Below are 20,519 nucleotides of genomic sequence, written 5' to 3' on the forward strand. Positions count from 1 at the left end.
TCTTTTTATCTCCCCTAGAAGCTATGCCTTTTGAAATACTCCTTTTAAGTCTCTCTTATCCCTTTAAATGACATCTGCCCTTATAAATCACACTTGCAACTTTAACCAGTGCCTCCCCCTTTAAATTGTATAGACTTCAAAATCTCTTCTCTATAGACTGTGCCCAGATCTGCCCAGACACTTTTCCAGCATTTTCAGATTTAGAATGGATTTAATATTTTTGGTGCCTATTGAAAATCAGCTTTAAGCTTCTCTAAAGCTAGTCTTTCTCTTATGGCTTCCCCACTGTTTTCTCATTCTGCCTTTGCTTGCCCCAAAGCTTTGTCCCTGGGCAACAGTAACATGGTGGTCTGAGAGGTCCTGCATGGGAATTTGGTGTTCCTTTCTCTTTCTACTCACAAGTATTTATAATTTCAGCATTCTTTGTCTTCCAAATCTCACATAAACATAGTTTTACATATGTCCTCATACCTGCCCCTAAAGAAAGGAGAGTCTGTGAGATGGATCCTTTCAGGAACCTTGTTTCACCTTTGTGCTTACACGTTATATCTCCCTGTTTGTCCCCAAAAGATGGCTGGCTAGTCAATGACAGGTAAGATTCCCCACGGGGATGGGGGGCAACCCAAGCCAGACACAGACACATGGGACCATCTGAGAAACTTGCGGGGTTGATAAAGGTGGATACAGCCCCTCACCTTCCCCCGGCTAAGGAGAGCCTCTACCTCTGTGGCTGCATTCCTTCCCACAACCTGCAGGGGAAGTGACTCAATGATGTGCTCTCCATCTATTCATATGCATAAAGGTTTTGTCCTTTGGGGAGGTACATACATCCTGAGCTGGTTCTGCTGCCTGCAGGCAAGGGTGATTGGTTTGAATCAGTTTCCTATTATAATGTATGGGATTCACAGATCTTGAGATTGACAAGCTTCACTTCCCTTACTTCTTCACCTAACTAATAAAAGCTATGCGTTGGCCTGATTTGGGGCTCAGCCCTTGAGGCTGAAGCCCCTTAGCCCCGCTTGCACACAATACTTGGCTGCTGTCTTTCTTAACTCTACACCTCCCTCCTCGCTCTCCACAACTTTTGTCGTGCAGGACGTGACATACATACACTTATTTTTCACTTTTGATATTTTTAATAATAAAAAAAAAACAACTGAATACTTTTCATCTGGAGAGCAAAATTTTAGAGATACCTAGCTCTGTTACAACTATTGTCCTTAGCTACCAAGAAATATTGTTGAATTCAATAGCCTAGTATTTTGGTAAGGATTTTTTCATCTACATTCATAGCAGAGATTGACTTCTAATTTTACTTTCTAATAAGGTACTTATAAGATTAACATGTCAGATTTGTTCTGGTTTTATAGAATGAAACTCCAAAGCTGAGGCAGAATAGGCACAATATGAGCTTAAAAACTTTGTTATTCCAGAAAGTAAGGAAATGCTAAAATAACAACAAAATCAGGGGCGTACTATAAGGATACAGAATGCAGTTGTTAAGTGACACATACTAGCCAAATCTTGGACAATTTCAGCAACATAGGAATCCATGAGTATGTAGTGATTATAAACAAACAGGTAAATGAATAGATAAAAGGTGGATAAAATGGGCTTTTTATAGTAGAATGCCAATTGGAAGCTTCTAAATGTGATGGGATTGGAAATATATTATTTTGTAACTATAATAATAAAGATTGGTTCAGGTAAGAATTATTGACGGTTGCTAAACCTAGAAGGATATTTTTTTTTTATGAGATACAGTATATTTGAATGGTCTGAAAATGTCTTCCCACTGATTCCTTATTAGTTTAAAGGAAAAAAACCTGTAACTACAGAGTGAAGAAATATGACACCTTTACTGGGTGAAAAAATTAATATCAACAGTGAGAAGCAATTGACATTGTGTGCTTCCTGATGTGATCCCCTTGAAGGACACAACATCATATAGACCAACCTGAAATGAAAAACCCAAATTGAATTGTGGCAAACAATTACACAAATCCAAAATAAGGGTATTTCTATTTACAAAAATGAAAGTGGGAAAGGTACAATACAATTCTAAAACATCGTGTTATAAAAGAGAACTAGGAAGCTAATCAGATCACTTGGATCTTGACAAAAGTTCTCAGGGTTCAGTCTAGCTTACACTAGCAAAGATGAAGACATTTCAACATTATTAAGAACAACAACTGTAACAGAGTGAAGCAAATAAAATATGTTTAAATCCATGAGTCCTAACAATTAAAAATAGTTGTTCACAACTCAAGGGTGCGAATAAAGTACCATTGTAGGCATAGGCAATTTAAGAATAAAAACCACATATTTATCTTATTTTTCCTATAAAAAGTACCACTGTAAAATTCAATCGTAAATTAAGAATGTTTCTTCCTATAGAAGTATTCCACCTAATAAATGAAAAAGGAGTGATAAGTTTAGACTGTTTCACAACTTCTGCTAGCATAATGGATCCAGGTTATGCATCAAAGGCTGTTAACCAAAATATGAAAGAACCATATATTTTGTGCTTGAAGATAGAACACACCCACCACTTAAAAAATAGTCTTGCCAAAACACTTGGGTCTGTATCTTATCAAGCTGCTAAATCTTTATAACAAGATGTTTTAGGATCATATCGCTAAACTACAGAGGACAGAGAAACATTTTAAAATGTACCATGGGATGCAATCATCAAAATCCATTCAATGGGAAACACGACAGGACAAAAATCTTGTTTTCTTTAAAAGAGGAAGGAAAACATGATGAAAGTAGAACCTATAGAACTAAAGAGATTTAAGAGCCATATCAAACAGCAGTTATGTGTGGACCTCATTTGAGCTATATTCAACATCATTTAACTTTTATTTTTGTGACATTTAAAAGATAATTTGAGGAAGTATTAGCCACAGCGATCAGACAAGAAAAAGAAATAAAAGGCACCCAAATTGGAAAGGAAGAAGGAAAACTAATTTTTTTCAGATGACATGACGCAATATATATAGAACCCCAAAGATGCCACCAAAAACTATAACTAATAAATGAATTCAGTAAAATAGCAAGATACAAAATTAATATTTAGAAATCACTTGCATTTTTATACACTAATAACAAATTATTAGAGAGAGAAATTAAGAAAACAATCTCATTTACGATTGCATCAGGGGAAAAAAAAAAAAAAACACCTAGGAATATATTTAACCAAAGAAGTAAAAGATTTGTACTGAGAAAATTATAAGATATTGAAGAAATTAAAGATACAAATAAATAAAAGCATATACCGTATTCATAGATAGGAAGAATTAACATTTTTAAAATGTCCATATTACCCAAAGCAATCTATAGATTCAATGCAATCCCTATCAAAATACCAATGGCATTTTTCACAGAACTAAAACAAATAATCCTAAAATTTATATGGAACCATCAAAGACCATGATTAGCCACAGCAATCTTGAGAAAGAATAAAGTTGAAGGTATCACAATACCTGATATCAAACTATACTACAAGCCTATAGTAATAAAAAACAGCATGGTACTTGCATAAAAACGCACCCATATATATCAATGAAACAGAATAGAGAACACTGAAATAAACCCACATATATATAGTCAATGATCTATGACAAAGGAAACAAGAATACACAATAGGGTAAAGACAGTCTACTCAATAAATTGTTCTGGGAAAACTGGACAGATACGTGCAAAAAAATGAAATTAGGCCACCTTCTTAAACCATATATGCAAGAATAAACTCAAAATAGATTAAAAACTTAAATGTAAGACCAGAAATCTTAAAACACCTAAAAGAAAACATAGACAGTAAACTCTTTGATGGTGCTCTTAGTAATATTTTTTTCTAATATTCTGTCACACAGAACGGAAATGAGGAAATATTAATGGCGCTACATCAAACTAAAAAGTTTTTTCACAGCAAAAGAAACCATCAACAAAATGAAAGAAACCTACGGAATGGGAGAAGATATCTGCTAATGATACATTCAATAAGGGGTTAATATCCAAAATTTATAAAGATCGCATGTAATTTAACACCAAAAACACTAACAATCCAATTAACAAATGGGCAGAAGACCTGAACAGACATTTCTCCAAAGAGGACATACAGATGGCCAATAGACATGAAAAGATGCACATCACTAATCATGAGAGAAATGCAAATCAAAACCAAAATGGATATCGTCTCACACCTGTCAAAATTGCCATCATCAATAAATCAGCAAACAAATGTTGGAAAGGATGTGGGGAAATGGGAACCCTCATGCACTGTTTATGGAATTGTAAATTGGTGCAGCCACTATGGAAAACAGTATGGAGTTTCCTCAAAAAATTAAAACTATAAGTACCTTATGACCCAACAATTCCATTTCTGGGTATTTATCTGAAGAAATCCAAAACACTAATTTGAAAAGATATATGCATCCCTATGTTCACTGCAGCATTATTTACAAACCAAGATATGGAAGCAACCTAGGTGTCCATCAATAGACAATTGGATAAATAGAAGATGGTACATATATACAATAGAATATTACTCAGCCATAAAAATAATGAAATTTTACCGTTTGCAACAACGTGGATGGACCTGGAACATATTATGCTAATTGAAATAAGTCAGACAGAAAGAGAAAAATACCATATGGTCTCACTTATATTTGGAATCAAAAGAACAAAATAAACTAACAAAATAGAAAAAGACTCATTGGTGCAAGGAACAAGCTGACGTTTAGCAGATGGGAGGAGGAGTTAAGGAGCAGCGTTGAAAAGATGAAGGGATTAAGTACAAATTGGTAGTTATGAAATAGTCATGGAAATGCAAAGCACATCATAGGGAATATAGTCAATAATATGGTAATAACTATGTATAGTGCCAGGTGGGTACTAGCCTAGACAGGAGGATAACTTCATAAATTATATAAATGTCTAACCACTATGCTGTACACCTGAAACTAATGTAAAATAATATTGAATGCCAACTATAATTGAAAAAAAATTTAAAAGGGAGAGAAAAAAGGTGAAGGGGAATAAGACCTACAATTTCCAGGTATAAAACAAATAAGCTTTGGGGATGTAACATACAGCATAGGGAATATAGTCAATAATATTGTGACAGCGCGGTATGGTGTCAGAGTTTGCTGGACTTATCATGGTGATCACTTCTTTACGTATATAAATGTTGAAGAGCTCTGGTGGTGTACATCTAAAACTAATATAATACTGTATATTGGCTATATTTTAATAAGTTTTAAAAATTAAAAATAGAACTACAATATGAAAACAGATTAAAAAAATAAAGTCAGTTTGCTAAAAAAGGTGAAAAAATATGAAAATATTGAGTTCAGCTTATCAATTCTTTCTTTTGTAAATCATGCTTTTGGTATTGAATTGAAAGAGTCATCACCAAACTAGGTCATTTAGATATTTTTCCTATTTATTTACTAAGAGTTTTTTAGTTTCGTATTTCACATTTAGGCCTATGAGCCATTTTGAATAAATTTTTGTGGATGGTATAAAATCTGTGTCTAGATTCATGTTTTTTGCACATGGATGTCCAGTAGTTTCAGCACCAAAACTGAAAGCAACAAAGGAACAAGACAAATAAACAAACACAAACTCATGGACACAGATAACAATTTAGAGGTTACCAGAGGGTAAGGGGAAGGGGAGATGGTAAAGAAGGAAAAGGGGGTCAAATATATGGTGATGGAAGGAGAACTGACTCTGGGTGATGAACACACAATGTGATATATAGATGATGTATTATAGAAATGTACACTTGAAACCTATGTAGTTTTATTAATCATTGTCATTCCAATAAATTTAATTTAAAAAAGAATAAGAAGAAAAGACTGTCTTAGCTGTGTTGTGAAAAATTGTTTAAAATTTCTGCTTTGTTCAAGAGACTGTCAAGAGAATGAAAAAAACAAGCCATAGAAAGGGAGGGAATATTTGCAAAACATATCTGATAATAGACTGTTATCCAAAAATTGCAAAGAACTCCTAGAACTCAGCAATAAGGAAAAAAAAGAAAACAGTTAAAAAATGGACCAAAGACCTTAATAAACACCTCTTCAAAGAAGATATCAAAGAAGACATACAGATGGCAAATAAGCCCATGAAAAGGTGTTCCACATCGTATATCATCAGCAATGCAAGTTCAAACAACCATGAGACATCACTACACACCTGTTAAAATGGCCAAATCCTGGAACACTGACCACATCAAATGCTGACAAGGATGTGGAGCAATAGGAACTCTCATTCATTCCTAGTGGGAATGAAAAATGGTACAGCCACTTTGAAAGACAATTTGGTTGTTTCTTACAAAACTAAACATAATCTTACCACATAATCCAGCAATAGTGTTCCTTGGTATTCATCCAAAGCAATTGAAAACTATGGCCTGTACACAAAAACATGTACATGGATATTCATAGCAGTTTTATTCTTTTTTTTAATTAAAGTTTATTGGGGTGACAATTGTTAGTAAAGTTACTTAGATTTCAGGCGTACAATTCTGTAATACATTATTTATATATCACATTGTGTATTCATCACCCAGAGTCAGTTCTCCTTCCATCACCATATATTTGATCCCCTTTACCCTCATCTCCCACCCCTCTACCCTCTTACCCTCTGGTAAACACTAAACTAATTTTAATATAGTTACTGATATATACCATCTTAAATTTGGTTTTCATTTGTCCCACTTTTTTTTTTTTTAATTTATTGGGGTGACAATTGTTAGTAAAATTACATAGATTTCAGGTGTGCAATTCTGTATCACATCATCCATAAATCACACTGTGTGTTCACCACCCAGAGTCAGCTCCCCTTCCATCACCATACATTTGATCCCCCTCACCCTCATCCCCCACCCCCCAACCCCTTTACCCTCTGGTAATCACCAAATTACCATATGCTCTCACTTATTTGCGGATTCTAAAGAAAAGAATAAGTGAATGAACTAATCAGAAACAGTTTTGGAGACAATGAGGAAAAACTGAGGGTTGCTAGATGGGCGGGAGGGGTGGGGGGTGGGGGGGAGGGTGAGGGGATTGGAGGGCAGTCGGTGACCACAGGATGGCCACGGGTTTGAAAATTAATCTGGGGAACGTAATTTGGTGATTACCATTTGTCCCACTTTTATTTTCCTTTTATTTTATTTCATTCAATTGAATCAGTCCCGTTGGAACCAGTCCAATTCCAATAACTGGAAAATTGTTCCAGATTTCTCCTTATCGGGGTGTTGATTCTTTATCACTATTCCAGAGACACTATTCTGCATCCCAGATAAAGTAAGGTCTTTAGAACACTTTATTTAACTCTACTTAATCTATGTATTTCCTATCCAAGTTTTGTGTATTGTTGCAAAGTATTTTAATTTTATATCTGTTTTGATTTCTCCTGAGTCTTTTTTATAATGTGATCAATTTGAATTTATATTGCTTCGTATATATGCCCCATCTATTTTTATTCCTTCCTGCATTCCCTACTATAACTTGGCATAATTTCCTTTGTTTTAAAAATATCCTTTGATATTTATTTTAGAGTTAACCAGGTAAATGCTGAATTATTTGAGTTTTTATTTGACTAAAAATATCTTAAATTCACTTTTATTTTGACCAATACTTTTGCTTGGTTTGGTAGTTATTTACTTTTACCATTTGAAAATGTAATTTTATCGCTTTCTGGTTTCCATTATTTTTATTGATGTGTTAGCTATCAGACTCCTTTGAAAGTAACATGCATTTTCTCTGATTGCTTTTAACATATACATAAAGACAAGTAGTATGTATGTATCGTAATCTTCTCAAAAGCCATATGATGTAAAGTGAATGAGAAGTCATGCACAGTTATATAAATCAGAAGGATGAAAAACTGATGTCACAGGAAAGGGTTCATACATAGGAGAGATCATAAGAGTCTGTCCTGTATCCAAGTGATAGAAGTTCTAACTTTAAAAACTGCTTAAAACCTTACAGAAAAATATGGCATGCTATTTTGAAACAATTTATTGTGCTCACAAAAATCGTATAACTTTCAAAAAAATTCCTGGAAGTGTTTTCACAGTCTTTTTGTAGCCCAGAGAGTCATTTGTAGATAACTGAAACTATCTTTGAAGTGATTACTCAGCTAGAGATAAATGCATATGATCTTTAAAGAGTATTTGAAATAAACTAAAATGTTAGTACACTCTGAGCGAGGAATATAGAAATGGGATTTAGGTATTATCTCTTCCACAATTCGTTTTACAAAGGAGTAAATCAAGAATTTATTAGTACATTAAAACTAACCTGAGGTCAGGGTCTGGATTCAATGTAAATGTGAATTGCTTCCGACACTGAAGATAATCACCATAAAGAAAGTAATTAGGCTAATACCAGCTTTTGTCACTGGCTGAAGGGATGAGGTTTCTACCGCGAGCTAGATCAGTAGTTGTGAACACTTTGGGTAACATACTGATTTGTGAAACACTAGGGCTGGCATATAATAGGATCTCAGTACAAGTTCAATGCGTGAATGAATGAATGGTTTGATCCTAGATCCCAAATGCAGCTAAAATAGGCTCCCAGGTGATTGTGTTTTAAATGGTTTTATTTAGGATTATATTTTAGACATGAGAATTTTAGTTGAAAACCAACATCGTTTTCTGATCCTTTTTCAAAACTCTGTTTCCCAGATTCAATAGAAAAGCTTTAGAAAATTTTGGGCTATAGAAACACTTTTAAGTGGTATCTCCTGGATTCATTTCCCACTCTTCCTTTAGAATTGTTTAAGTCTTTAGTATTCAAGATATTGTCTGAAATGACTAAGGAAATTGGGCAAAATCACTGGGTGAGGAACATCTTGCTTATTTGATATCAGAGCATTGTTTCCCATGGTTTCAAGTAGTTCTAGTTGTTTTTTCCCCAAATGAATCAGAGCAGACTAGCTTATTTACTGTGGACTATATTCTGCATATGGGTTAAAAGGATGCACATCAAGTTACCTCTAATGAGGAATGAAAATGCCTGACTTGTGCAAAAAGTACTCATGCATTCAGTCATTAATAAGATGACAATTAGCCCAGCTGGTGACAAGAGGAACACATGTATGGCCAGTACAGATGCTTGATTTTTTCAATCAGAAAGGTATGAAAGATTATGGATGGCATGGAACACTATGCATTCCTCATCAGGTAGACACAATTACAACAAGCTTACAGAAACCTCGCTGCAAAATAGATGAACTTTGTTTAAATTCAACTCTTCTAAAAATGCACGATTCAGAGGACATACATTGAACTTCAAATTTTTCCGACATGTTTCCAAGGATTGTAAATTGGAGATTATGTGAAAGCTAGATTATGTGTTACTAATTCTCACACAGTGGCCTCTAATAATTTTACTGTGGGAATGTGTGTATTTATTTCTCTTCCCAAATCCATTGCTTAATATTGATGTAAGAATGACTCCCTTTTATCCCAAATTCAATCCAGTAGTAAATTCTGTCAGCTTTTCCTCCAAAATCTGTGTAGAGTCTGATGACTTCTCACACCTTAATCACTACCACCACCCTCGTCCATTCACACTGTTTCTCTTTTGGACATTTCCATTGCCTCCTAATTGGCCTTCCTTTCTTTTTCTTTTCTTTTTTTTTTTTTTTTTTTTTGGTCCCCAGCTCACCACCAGTCTGTTCTCCATTCTGCAACCAGAGTGATTATTGTGAAGTAAATCAGATCACGATATTCTCAAGTCCCTCCAATGGCTTTCTATCTTTTTTGATGTAAAATCCAAAGTTCTTTGCAGGACATACAGCCCAGCACTACTCTGAACTCATTCCCACCACTCAGCCTCTCTTTCATTCTGCTTTAGGATCCCTGGCCTCCTGATGTTCCTCAAAAGCACCAAGCAAACCACAACCAGAGAGCTTTCCCTCTGCTGAAGAGATCATTCTCCACATATACCCTCGTCAAAGATGAACAAAGGCAGACACTAGTTACAGTGCTAAGGATACATGTTATTCAGTAACGACTATGACTATTGCAGTAAGAGAGGAGAGCCAGTGTGAACTGACTTCACTGAAACAAAAGGCAGGAGACTTTTTTTTTATTATTAGTTTCAGGTGTACAAAACAATGTAATAGTTAGACATTTACATCCCTCACAAAGTGATAACCCCCCTCCCCCAATCTACTACCCCTCCCGTGACTATATATATATATATGTATGTGTATATATGTATGTGTGTGTGTATATATATATATATATATATATATATATATATATAAAATTATAGTTGTCATTCAATATTATTCAGCTTCAGCTTCAGGTGTACAGTGCAGTGGTGAAGCATCTACACTGTCCATGAAGTCGTCTCCCTAGTAATACAAGTGCCCATGTGACACCCTACAAAATCTTTACATTATTGATTAAATTCCCCAAACAGCTTTTTGTATCCCCATGGAAATATTGTGGCTACTAATTTGTACTTTCTAATCCCCTCACCTTCTCCCTCATCCCCACCCCACTCCCATCTAGCAACCGTCAGTTTTTCCTCTATATCTCTGAGACTATTTCTGTTTAGTTTGCTTGTTTATTCTGACATTCAAATTCCACATATAAGTGAGATCATGTGGTATGTGTCTTTCTCTGTCTGGCTTATTTCACTTAGCATAATGTTCTTTAGGTCCATCCATATTGTTGCAACTGGTAAGATTTCATTCCCTTTTATGGCCAAATAATATTCCATTGTAGGCTGGGCTTGCTAAGGGAAAGTCACTGAGGCCATTAAGAGAGGTTGGTCCATGTGACTAGGCCATATGGGTTTGTTGATAGGAGTTTATCCGAGGAGAAAGAAACATCTTACATCTTTATGGCAGGAGACAGTGTTGCAAGTGAAAGCAAGGCACCTACAAAATATGGATGCTTTTCCTTCTACAGGGACTGGGAACAAGAGTGAGGATTCAGAGAGACACAGGATCTCAGGTCTTTGGGAATACTGTTCTGGATGGCAGGGGATTTGCATCTTAAAAAGATAGAGAAAGGATTTATAACTGCAAGGTTTCTAAAGTCACTGCTCTAAGAGGGGGTTCAGGGGCCTATCTGCCTATTACCAGGTTTTGGTTGCATCAAACAGTAAATTCTCCTGTTATATGTAAATAGTATATCAATATATCAGGATATATATATATATATATATATATATATATATATATATATATCCTGTTTCCCCGAAAATAAGACCTAGCCAGACATTCAGCTCTAATGTGTCTTTTGGAGCAAAAATTAATCTAAGACCTGATATTATATATTATATTATATTATATTAAACCCGGTCTTATATATATTTTTTTCCCATGAAACTGTTTCCATTCCACTCCTCAAGTAGAGTTTATGTTAATTCTGCATATATGCATTATATATTTCTGAGGTGAATAAGACTGGGTCTTATATTAATTTTTGCTCCAAAAGACGCATTAGAGCTGATTGTCCAGCTAGGTCTTATTTTCGGGGAAATACCATACACACACACACACACACACACACACACACACCATGTGTGTGTATACAGAATACCCAATGCCTACTATTGCACTTGTCACAGTGAGGCCTTGATAAATATTTTTTGATAAAAAATTAATTATTTAAAAACATTTATTTAGAATTGAGTGTCTGTATGGCACTGTGGTACTCATAGGGAATATAAAGATAAGTGAGAAAATCCCAGACATTAAAGAACTCCTGGCTTAATGGGAGAAATAAGCATGAACATGAATTATCACGCAATAGTGAGAGAATTGCTGAACATTAATTAGGTAAAAAATACTATAGGAATGCGAATATTTGAGCAACAATCTATTGGAAAGAAGTAATATATCAAGAAAAATCAAAACAAGGTTGATTATGTGATTAGTCTTGAAGGAAGAGAGCAAATGTATTTGAATATATATATATATATATATATATATATATATATATATATATATTTTAATTTATTTTTAATTTATTGGGGTGACAATTGTTAGTAAAATTACATAGATTTCAGGTGTGCAATTCTGTATCACATCATCCATAAATCACACTGTGTGTTCACCACCCAGAGTCAGCTCCCCTTCCATCACCATACATTTGATCCCCCTCACCCTCATCCCCCACCCCCCAACCCCTTTACCTTCTGGTAACCACCAAATTACGTTCCCCAGATTAATTTTCAAACCCGTGGCCATCCTGTGGTCACCAACTGCCCTCCAATCCCCTCACCCTCCCCCCCACCCCCCACCCCTCCCGCCCATCTAGCAACCCTCAGTTTTGAATATATTTTTAATAAAACTTGGCATATTTTTCAAAACACTGTGTTGATGATTTCGGAGTACAGATACTTTTTATTTTTCCCATTAAAAAAGCTCTTCCTCTGAAAATTCAACAGCTGGTAGCACAGTGGAATTACTGACTTAAATCTTATTCTCAATACAATTTTATTTCCCTTTTACACCTTATCATAAAGACCTGACATTTCGTTAAGAAACATGCCCACTTTTCTTGTAAGCCTTGAGGTTACCCAAGGTTACATATTTATTTATTTATTTATTTATTTATTTATTTATTTATTTATTTATTTTCTTTCTTTCTTTCTTTCTTTCCTTCCTTCCTTTCCAGATCACCACAGGACTGGTCTAAGAAAGATGACTGCATTATTGCCACTAGCACACATGACAATAAGAAGGGAATCCTTTCATTCCCCAATTTCCTTTTATAATTTCATCTCTACCCATTAAGTTACCAGCACCTCTAGATATAAAAAAAAATTCATAATGCACTTTAATAATTTAATTTTAAATACTTCATTGCACATATACGTATTGACATTGAGCCAAAAGGATACAATTTTAAACAGATTTATAGGCAGGGACTTGACTTACAAGCATACATATATTTTATAGAGCTTTGTTTTAATAGATTGTATTATATTTACAACACCAAAGTAGTGTTAACAAAGTCATTTATTTGGGAAATTGGAAATGGGCATTGCATAGAATGGAAGGCTATGATAATAGTCATTAAAATGGAATTCTATCTACATTGGAGAATCACTCAAGGCACCACACTAATTATGGGTCAAATTTCATCCTAGCCTATGAAGTACATACGGTTAGCGGGGCTGGAGTTAGTAGTAATCAAGAGGGATGAATTTTTAAAAACATTTTAAACAAATAATCTCCCCAGATAGTCAATCAACATAAAACATCTCAAGCTATTTTCCCAGTGCTTATAAGATAATATTAATAATATATAGTGGTACTCCATTTTGACATAGGTCATTAGCCATTCTGATTCATTGAAAGTAATGCTGTCACAATGGCTTCGGTCATTAAATTTCAATCATAAACTTTGCTCAAACAACATAATTGATCATTAGTATTCTCATTTGCTTTAGGCTCACTGTAGCATTTTTTTTCTTTCTTTCTTTTTTTTTTTTAGTAAGTACTCTAAAAATCATTACCGAGAAGTGAGAGGTTAATCTCCTCTGCATTACAGTCGATCACCCTTGATAAATGTTTTTCAATCAAATGAAATGACAGTGCGAAGAACAATAGGGTACAGGAGAGTTGAATTTTATAACATAAATTTCAGAAAGTTGCCAAATATTCTTTGTGGTTTACCAACATAAATTTGGGAAACTATTTGCTTCATATCTGTATCAGCAAGAAAGGATGTGAACAAATGGATTAATTTATTAATATACGAAGCAGTTTGTACTCTTCTCAAAAAGGAGAATGCTGGCATAAATCCTAAACCAATATTCCATAGGAATTAGTTTCACTCACCTCTGGAGTAAGAATATTCATGCATCACTATCAAACCAGACACTCAGAACTATTTAGTACTGTTATAAAACAAATTCTGCTGATCCCAATACACCTCACGTCGTTCTGAACCAAACTGCGTTGTGTTTTTCAAATACTTGAATTCTATTTTTTAAAACACCGATTATACATTTCTAAGAACTAATTCTTAAAAAATATTTTAAACACGTAATAAGTCTTGTCCAAGACCAAATAACTGCTTTATAAATCCAACATACTAAAAATATGTAAATACATTCTCAATAAACAATTTCCCAGGTTTTGCTCTATCTCTGAAAAACCTTTTTTCATTGAGCCTATAACTATGCCGAGTAGGCATTCAGCATAGTTTCCAACTTCATTGTTTCACACAGTCTTTGGAAGGAACATTTAAAAAATGTCTGTGTACCATTTTATTGAGTTTATGCTTTTCCTTACTTCGCAATTTTCTTACTGATAGTTAGCATGAGATTGTGCCTATTTTATCCTCTGTTAATGAGTACATAGGTATTTGTGCATAATTTTCTTATCATTGTATTTAAGATTGTGTCCTTAGAACAGATTTTTAGAAGTAGAATTTTATAAGGCTTTTAAATATGCATTGCTAAATTGTATTCAAAAAGGTTTTTTTTCTCTCTTTTTTTTTTTTTTTTTTTTACCAATTTACATGGTCATGATCAATGTATGAGAGTGTCTGCTTTACTGGATTCTCATTGTATTATCAGAATTAATCAGAATTAAAACAATAAGAATATTGTCCATTAAATTAAACCAAACTGATATAAAACAAACAAACAAAAGAAATGGTGATTCTTAATTTATACAGAAGTGATACAATGAAGCAATAAAGGGATTATCCTATCTGTTTAAAAGATTTGGGATTAAACAGTGCATTGTATATATATGTAACTTTGTTTCTCTCTGAAATCTGTGTAAACTAGGAGTAAAGAAATAAATATGGTATAAACAAAAAAAATATCATTTAGGAGATGACAACAGTTTTTAGAAGTTGGAAAGTGGGCATGAGATGGAAAAGAAATGTCAAAAGCAAGCAGATGGCTCTCCTGGAAGTGCTCTCACACTGGAGGATCAGGTATGATAGAGGTGAGAAGGAGACATGAATTGAAATGAGGAAAATGAATTAAAAGTGTTCATAAGAACATTTAACTCAAGGTCCCTACCCAATCCTGTACACAAGCAGCTGCCTCTCTCATTCTGTGCAAGAGAACAGAGGTTTATTTGGTAGCAAAATTGAACTAGAGGCTCCACACCCAAGGGGACTCAAAGCATAGCAGAAGAGGAAGAGAGCTTAAAAAAAAAAATGGCTATCAATAATTATTCTAAATGTAAATGAACTAAATGCTCCAATCAAAAGATATAGGGAGCCATAATAGATTAAAAAAAGACCCATTTATATGCTGCTTAATCAAAAGACTCTATTTATTTATTTTTTTCAAGGTTTAAGTTCTTTTCTTTTTAAATTTATTGGGGTGACAATTGTTAGTAAAATTACATAGATTTCAGGTGTACAATTCTGTATTACATCATCTATAAATCCCATTGTGTGTTCACCACCCAGAGTCAGTTCTCCTTCCATCACCATATGTTTGATCCCCCTTACCCTCATCTCCCACCCCCCAACCACTTTACTTTAGATTGAAAGAAACTGAAAGTGAAGGGATGGGAAAAGATATTCTATTCAAAGAGAAATGAAAAGAAAGCCTGGGTAGCATACCATGCCATACAAAATAGACATCAAAACAAAGAATGGAAAAAGAGACAAAGAAGGACATTACATAATTTTACAGGGCTCACTCCAAGAAGAGGATATAACAATTATAAATATCTATACACCCAACACAGTAGCACGCAAGAATCCAAAGCAAATGTTAATGGACAATAAGGCAGAGATTAGCAGAAATACTATAATAGTTGAGATAGTTGGGGACTTTAATACTCTACTTACCTCAATGGATAGATCATCTACACAGAAAATTAATAAGGAAATAATGTTCTTAAATGCCACGTTAGAGTCGTTTCACTTAATAGACACTTATAGAGCATTTTATCCAAAAGTGCAGGTTACATATTTTTCTCAAGTGCACATGGAACATTTTCCAGGATAGATCAAATACTATATCACAAAAGAAGCCTCAATAAATTCACGAAGAATTAAATTATATCAAACATATTTTATGATCACAATGGCATGAAACTAGAAATCAATAACCGGGAAAAAGTGAAAAAAAATATAAATACATGGAGACAAAACATGCTTCTAAACAACCAATGGATCAAAGAAGAAATCAATCAGAAAATGAAACTACCTTAAGACAAATGAAAATGAAAACACAACCTTATAAAATTAGTGAAATGCAGCAAAAGTAATTATAAGAGGAAAGTTTATAGCTACACAGGCCTACCTAAAGAAGCAGGAAAAATCCCAAATAAACTACCTAATTTTACACCTAAAGAGACTATAGAAAGAAATAAACCGAACCCAAATAAGTAGGAGGAAGAAAATAATAAAAATCAGAACAGAAATAATTGAAATAGAAAATTAAAAAAATAGAAAAGATTAATGAAACTAAAAGCTGGTTCATTGAAAGGATAAAATTGACAAGCCACAAGCAAAAATAGAGAGAGAACACAAATAAATAAAATCAGAAATGAAAGAGAGATTACAACTGAAATACAAAGAATCAGTAAAGAACACTATTAACAATTATATGCCAACATAGTTAAACAATCTAGAAAATGGATAAATTTCTAAAAACATATAGTCATCTTTTGTTATCAGTATATATTATTACAATTTTAATACAATTTTCCTTTCTTAAAATGTGTATACTTTTTTTTGACACCCTAAAATGTCCCCACTCTATGTATTAAGTGTGTCTTTTCCTGTCACTTAAAAAAGGAAATAAATTACATAAAAGTAAAACTGTGTGTTCTAGATGTCTGTCTCCAGGATTCTCATGCACTAAAGTGTCCCAAAGACTTTGCCTGAGGAGCTTAATAAAAACAGGTGCCTGCTTCTCCTCCTACTTTTTTTGATGAGTTTGCACAGTGACAGATGATTACTAGAATTGGGTGAGTGATCACATTGTAAGGTATGGAGATGTTCGATCACTATATTGTACACATGAAACTAATATAACTAATATAATATTGTATACCAACTGTACCTAAAAAATCCCTGCTCTATGTATTAAATGTGTCATTTCCTGCCATTTAAAAAAGGAAATAAATTACATAAAATTAAAACTGTGTGTTCTAGATGTCTGTCTCTAGCATTCTCATGCACTAAAGTGTCCCAAAGAATTTGCCTGAGGAGCTTAATAAAAACAGGTGCCTGCTTCTTCTCCTAGTTTTCATTCAGTGGGCCTGGAGTAGAGCCTGGAGTGTCTGCGTGTATAACAAGTAGTCTGATGCAAGTATATTGAGAATCACATTTTAAAAAGCATTAGTTTTTTTTGTCTGTTTCTATTTACTGAGCCCTTACTGTGTGCCAGGCAGTATTTTATGTGCTGGGAATACATTCCATTGATTAAAAACATACAAAAATCTCTGTCTTCTTTGTGCCTACACTCTAGAGGAAGGATACAAGACGATAAATATAATACATAATTAAATTACATAGTAAGTTAGAAGGTAATAAGTTCTATGGGGGGAAAAAAAGTAAGCAGTTATGAGAATAAAGACAAATCTTATCTCAAAATATTCTAAAAACAGCCCGGGTGGCGAGTACACAAGATGATGTATTATAGAATGTACACTTGAGACCTATGTAATTTTACTAACCATTGTCACCCCAATAAATTGAATTAAAAAAATTAAAAACAGCATATTTTTATTTTGTGTGAGTAGGTGACATGGCATTTCTTACCCAAAAAATACCACCATTCCTAAAAACATATTATCTAGGATGAATATGTGTGGACATCCAATCCATAAGTGAAGATAGAAATAAATACTTTAGCTTCTGAATTATTGAAATATAAACTCAGAACAAGAAGAAAATAACACCAGTTTCAGGAAACCCTCTAAAATCATCTAAAATAAAGAGGAACATAAGGATTATCTGATGTTTATCAATCAAGTTGATATTTGCCTAACAAATGAAATATGATTGTGGATTTAAGAGAACTCAAGGTAATGGACTCTTTTAGATAGAACTTTCGTTTTCATGAAAGTGAAAATAGAAAATACTACTGGTGCTAATTAAAGTTGAAGCAATTTAAAAGATACAAAATGGGAAGAATGCATAATATAAGTTAATTTTAATGATTAAGGATAATTTAACATGCTTCTACTAATTGTGATGTTTATTCTGCCTGGTTGAACATGGAGAATTTTTCTCCGTGTTTCTCACTTGGTTTCCTTATGTCTTGAAATATCTTAATCTTCCTTCTTTAAAAACCAATGATCATTTCTGCTAAATTTATAAAAATGGAGCAGAGTGATTTTGTTTATCATGCCTACTCCCTCTTTTGGTCACATGCCAGCAGAGTCTAGGAGGCAGCCTGGTAAAATGACAAAGACACTTTGTTCTTTGCTGATTATTTCCCCGGGGCACCCTGCATCTGTCCAGAGCGAGGACTAGAAATCTTCCCCCAGCCATCTACGCACTATGATCGGACGTCAACATTATATATCATTGTCTCTGTTTGAAATTCTGTCAATTTCAGTCTTCAAACTGTAGGCCACTGAAATTTAGTGTTGATTTTTATTCTGTTGATGTGCATGATTTGATTTTACGTTTTGAAATACTTAAATGAAAACGTTCTCAACTTTATAATTTTATCTCCTATGATAAGCAAATAGCTTATGGGAGGGTAAGGTCCTTGCAGGCTCAGCCTGCTGCCAGGGTATTTCATCAGGGAGCAAATGGCAAGAAATAGAATTTTGCCTCCTCAAGGGACCTGAGGAATATTTTCTCAAGATGCTTGGCCTCCCAGCTGCTTTGAGAAAGCTGTCTAGGGCATGCCATCTCCTACATTTTACCTTCAAGTGCATCTGTAGCTCCCACTGCTATAGAATGGGAATTCCCCATTTTTTATTGCTTTGGCTGCATCCTCAACATTTTGATATGCTGTATCATCATCATTGAGTTCAAAATATTTTCCAATTTTCTTTGTGATTGACTTAATTGACCTGTAGGTATACGTGTTCTGATTCATTTCCACAAATGTGGAGATTTTCTAGTTATTTTTCTCTTATTGAGCTCTAATATAATTCTACAGCATTCACAGACTATATACTGTCTTATTTTCAACATTTGAAATGTGTTGAGACATGATTCATTGTCCAGAATATTTGGATAAATGTTCTGTGTGCACTTTAAAAAGATACTTTTTTTTTGCATTTATTGGATATAGTATTTTGTAAATGTCAATTAGGTCAAATTGGTTACTCATGTTGTTTTAAATGCACTGTAACAGTCTCCTTTTTCTGTAAGTTTTAAAAGCTCCAACTCACATTGTGAATCTATTGGGCTCTCATTTTAGTTCTGTCACTTTTGGTTTACATATTTTAAAGCTATGAGTTTACATAAAATTATTGTTTAATATTCCCATTAAATTACATGTCAACAAGAAAATGCCCCTGGTTTATCTCTCCTATTAACCTTACCTAAAAGTCTTTTTCTGTTATATTAATATGTTAATATAAATTAAAAATATAAACTATAAATTATTAGTACAGTGAAATCAGCATTGTTTTTGCTTGAATTGCATCATTACATTGCATGTATGTCTGTGTATGTCCATGTATATTTTACTTCCAGGTATGTCACTAACATCACCAAGATTTGTTAACATTGTTGCTTTAAAGAGTTGGTAGTCTTTTATAGTTCTCCTTCCTGCATTTGCTTTTTACTTCTTCTACTTCTGACTTTCTGTCTGGGAGCATTTTGAGTTTGTCTGTAAGAATGGAAACAATGAAAAAAATTGTTAGTGTGGTCACTTCTGGGAAAGGAATTGGACAGCTAGATTTTCACTGAATATATATCTTTCTAAAAAAGAATGGCACTATAGATAGTTTTTGCTATTTTCTGAAATTGTCAAGTAAAATTATGAACTGTAAAGCCAAAAATATATAAAATTTGAATATATTTGTATCAGAATTATAATAAATATTAGTGTAATTTCTGTTAGTGTTATAAACCTTTTCTCTACATGATACAGAGGTGGCAACCTATTCAGAATGATAACAAATGTTAAAAAAAATGAGGAACACTGAATTATCTTTTTTTTAGATTAAAGCTTATTGGGGTGACAATTGTTAGTAAAGTTACATAGATATCAGGTGTACAATTCTGTACTACATTATCTATATCTCACATTGTGTGTTCACCACCCGGAGTCAGTTCTCTTCCCTCACCATTTAGATCCATTTACCCTCTTCTAGAGCCCCTTTCCCCCTTACCCTCTGGTAACACCTTAACTATTGTCTATGTCTATGAATTTTTGTTTCTTCATTTGTATGTCTTGTTCTTTTGTTGTTTTTAGTTTTATATACCACATATCAGTCTGACTTATTTCGCTTAGCACTATAATATCAGGATCAACCCATGTTGTCACAAATGGTACTATTTCATCTTTTCTTACACGCTGAATAGTATTCCATTGTGCATATATACCACAACTTCTTTATCCATTCATCTATCGAAGGAC

Source organism: Rhinolophus ferrumequinum, chromosome 6 (genome assembly GCF_004115265.2).
Source record: "Rhinolophus ferrumequinum isolate MPI-CBG mRhiFer1 chromosome 6, mRhiFer1_v1.p, whole genome shotgun sequence".
Taxonomy (NCBI): domain Eukaryota; kingdom Metazoa; phylum Chordata; class Mammalia; order Chiroptera; family Rhinolophidae; genus Rhinolophus; species Rhinolophus ferrumequinum.